We start from the raw sequence: 4258 nt of genomic DNA, 5'->3' as shown, positions 1-4258 counted from the left end.
GATACATTCCAGCGTGACGGGCACATTCCCCGTCAGAACCGTCAGCGCTTGCGCGGAAACGGTTCGATATGCACCTGTGACTTTGATCAGTGCAAATCTCTGAGCCATGTCAAGTTTAACCTTGACATGTTTTAGCATTCTATCGTGCCATCCTGCTGCCGCATAGGTAGCTATCGGCACGAAGAGACCTTTGTATATTGTTCCCATCGCTTTTAGACCTATTCCCCATTCTCTTCGGGCCACTCTACCTAGCCTTTCAAATAGGTCCTTGGTTCGCTCGGAGATTTTTCTCACGTGTTCTTGTACACTTAAGCCTGTACCGAAGGTGATTCCTAGGTACTTGTAGAGTTCTGTTCTTTTCACTCTGATTCCTTTAATTCTGACGTCCGGAGACGTCTTTTTGTGAAAGTTCCCTTTTGCAAGTAACATTTCACACTTATGTGCAGCAAGCGTGAGCTTGTTCTCGTCACACCAACTAACTATCGCATCTAGTGCGGCTTGGCCTTTTTTCTCTAAATCTGTTCTGCTGTGTCCTTCAATTAGAAGTACTTGATCGTCAGCATAAGCTAACGTCTTGTAGCTCATATTTTCAAGCATGTTCAGATTTGAGTCGAAGATGAGGTTCCAAAGCGTGGGTCCGATGACTGAGCCCTGAGGGCAGCCTTTATTGACAGGCTTGATAGCCTCACGAGCAGACTCCCTCATCATTACCTTCCTGTTACAGAGGTAATTGTTGATGAGCAAGTATAGCTTTTTGGGGCAATTTTTCTCTCTGAGCGCTCTCAGAACACTGGGCCACCACACATTATCGAAGGCACCTTTTATGTCGAGGAAAATGACCATGACGTATTTTTGATTTGAGTTTTTCACTATATTTCTGAACTGGACTATGGCGTCTTCCGTGGATCTACCACATCTGAAGCCATATTGATTTTGGGATAATTGTGGTTCAATTACCCCAGTTAGTTTGGTTAGCATAAGTGCTTCCAGTATCTTACCGAGGATTGGTAGGAGACAGATTGGCCGATATGACGACGGGTCCGTTTCGTCTTTGTCGGGGCCCTTCTTAATTGTTACTACTCTCCCGATTTTCCAGGAATCTGGAAAAAGGGAGTGTATAAGACAGGCGTTGTATATTTTAAGCAGGTCTTCGCTTATTATTGGCATTGCAGCTTTCAATATGTCCAAGCTGAAGTTGTCTGGCCCGGGGGCTTTTTTCAACTTCATCTTGTTTATGCATGCTGTTAGCTCTTCTTTGGTGAAGAGTCTCATTTCGCCTTCTGGTGTTTGCTTGTTCAGAGCCCGGACTCGCCTCTGGCCCTCCGTCTCTCCATCCTCGCCGTCTTCCGGAAACAACTTATCCATCATGGCTTTGGCCGTAGCTTGCCAGTCAGTAGTGTACTCATTGTCGCACTTTATGTTATTTATTACATCTTTGGTCTTAATTTTTCCTGTCTGGAGTTTGTATACAAAACTCCATGGATCCTCGTTCCCGTTAAGGGTAACGAATTCTTTCCATTTATTTGTGCGTGCTTCGAAAATGTTCTGTGTGTAGATCCATTTCTCCCTTCTGTATTCTTCGAGTTTTTGTGCTCTCTTTGTAGGATCTTTAGTCCTTTGAAGTTTCCTTCTAGCCCTGTATGCCACTTTTTTGAGTCTTGTGAGCTCAGGATTCCACCATGGAACCTTCCTGGCTCGACTATTCCGAATAGGAATGGACGTGTTGCAGGCTTTCCGTAGTGCTTTACTGAGGTGTTTTACCTGCTCGATGACCTGGGTTCGGTTAGTTAGATCGTTATACGGTTTGCTATGCCACTCTTGCATTAATCGCTCCGTAAAGAGATTCCAGTCGGCTTTACTCGTTACATACCCTTTGCAGCTGTCGCTGCTCTGGGTAGTGACTATTTTCACGTTTTTACTGGATTTAATTGTGAACGTGATTGCTCTGTGATCGCTGGATGTCCACCCATCGTGTACTTTCCATCCGGAGATGTTTTCATACATTTTAGGTGTTGCCAGCGTCACATCTGGGTGACCTTCTCCGACTTCCGATGAGACGGTAGCCGTGTCCCCCTCATTTACGACCTGCAATCCCCACTGGGCGATCAATGCTTCGAGTTTTTCACCTTTGGTGTTTGTCTTCTTTGCTCCCCATAGGGTGGAGCATGCATTAGCATCTATGGCGATTAAGAGTTCTTTACCTCTCAGCTGTTCCATCACTTTTTGCACGTGATCTATATGTCCATCTATGTCTTGGCAGAGTTGGAAATATCCACTTGCCACATACGTGCTTTTGTTGTTGTGTATCAGCTCAGCGATCACAAAGTGTGTGTTACACAAGTGTCCGAGCTTTGTTACTGTGATTTCTGGGTTTATAACAGCTATAATCGCCCATGGTGGTGTATTTCCATGTTTAACGATTCTTGTACCCATTCCAAGGCCCTCTATACCGTTTTTGTTATTATATGGTTCTTGGAGCAAGAGTACATCATACCCTTTTGTCACGGCTATTTGCCGGATTTCAGGCATGACTTTTCTTGCTCTTCTGCAGTTCAGTTGCACTACTTTTAGACCTACATCCACCTGTGGATTTTTAGAATGTTTATTGTCCATAATCTATTCTTTCGACTAGTCTCTCCAAGGCCTGCTTATATGATGGGCAGTCCTTGAACGTGGCTACATGGTTATGTGGCTTCTTAGATTTGTGGCAGTTTACACATTTGTGTTCCTGCACATTTTGTTTGTTTGGGCACTCAGGCCCCTTGTGTCCCACTGTTGCACAAATCGAGCAACAAGAATCTCTCTCGCAATGCTTCGCCAAGTGGCCGAAGCCTTGGCATTTGAAGCATCGCGTGACGAGAAGGAAGTCACGGATTCTACAAGCGTTCCACTGTATATAAAGACGCTGTTTTGCCAATATTTTATTCCTCATCTGCGGAGTAACCTCCGCAACCCAGTTCGTGGTTTTACCACCATTCTTTCCCGTTTTAAATTTCAGAGAAAATTGCTTCTCAAAAAGCTCTTTGCTCTCTGCTAGCCCATTTTGCTCATAGACAGCGCTGCCCAACTCAGCCTCTGTCATTTCTTTAGGAACATCATATATGATGATCCTTGGGAGCCTCTTTTTTGGCTCCTCAATCGAGAAAGTCTTCGTCAGATTTTTACTCTGACCAAGCCTCTGCGCTTCGTTTTCTGTTGGGGTCGTGATAACGATTCCCCATTTAGTCGTACGGATGTTCTTGATCCGTACCTTTTCGGTGTTCGGGTTGAACACCTTCATTAACTGGCTTTTCGCTTGTCCCATGTTTTCGAACTCTTTCGAGTTCTTCGGTTTGAGGAACACGGTTTGCACCGGTTCCTTCCTCATTGGTTGTGCTTTGGCTGGCAGCCGTGGGGCTGTCAGCTTTCGCACAATACCGGCGTATGTAACGCCCGGCTCTTTTTTCTGGGTTGTTACCCCGACTTCCCTCAGGGAGTCCACGCTTCCCTGCAGCTTAGCACATCGCGCTGTCAGGGTAGCAATAATTTCCATTAAGGAGTCTAGGCTCCTGTCTGCTTTTTTGCCCTGGTCACTTGACGTGTCCAGGGCGTTTTTGATTGTTGCGAGATGCCTGTATGCCGTCCGCGGCACTTTATCAGTGCCGAGGTCAGCGCATGGCACCTCTGGCTCCTCCTCACTCGAGCTATCGCTCTCGAAATGAGTAATCGTCTTCTTTTGCGTTTTCTTAGCTTTTGCCTCAGTGCTATCGCTAGAGGAGGAGCTAAGGTCGCTCCTCGCTCTCTTAAGACTTTGCTCTTCACAGTCCATTGCTGTTGCATGGCTGTCCAGCTTAGTTCCCAATTTCAAATTTTTGTTGGTTTCGATTTTTGCTCGTGTGGACTTGTCCTTGTTAACTTGAATCTTAGTGTTCTCGAGCCTGGATCTTGCGCCCGTCTTTCTTTGTGCAGTGGTTTCTTTGTTATTTGTGTTCGTTGATTTAAGTGCGGTGTTTTTATTTTTGGTATCCATACAGTCAATTTATATTTCATTCATCTTTCTCGCGCTCCAGCCTCCGTGGACCCTCAAAAGTGGCACGAATGTGGTGGCTTCCATAGGATAGCGGACACATCGTGAGAGCTACGAGTCAGATATAGCACGGTTGACTACAAGCTAAACTCGACACCCTCTCCTCATGCAGGATTCCACCCCGCAAAAGTGGGCCCGCATTCTGGGAAAAGAGTGTCTTGCCGCTGCAGCCTCCGCACTCGCCAAAGCCGA

Source organism: Diachasmimorpha longicaudata, unplaced genomic scaffold, assembly GCF_034640455.1.
Source record: "Diachasmimorpha longicaudata isolate KC_UGA_2023 unplaced genomic scaffold, iyDiaLong2 ctg00000139.1, whole genome shotgun sequence".
Classification (NCBI taxonomy): Eukaryota; Metazoa; Arthropoda; class Insecta; order Hymenoptera; family Braconidae; genus Diachasmimorpha; species Diachasmimorpha longicaudata.
This window is presented reverse-complemented; position numbering follows the sequence as displayed.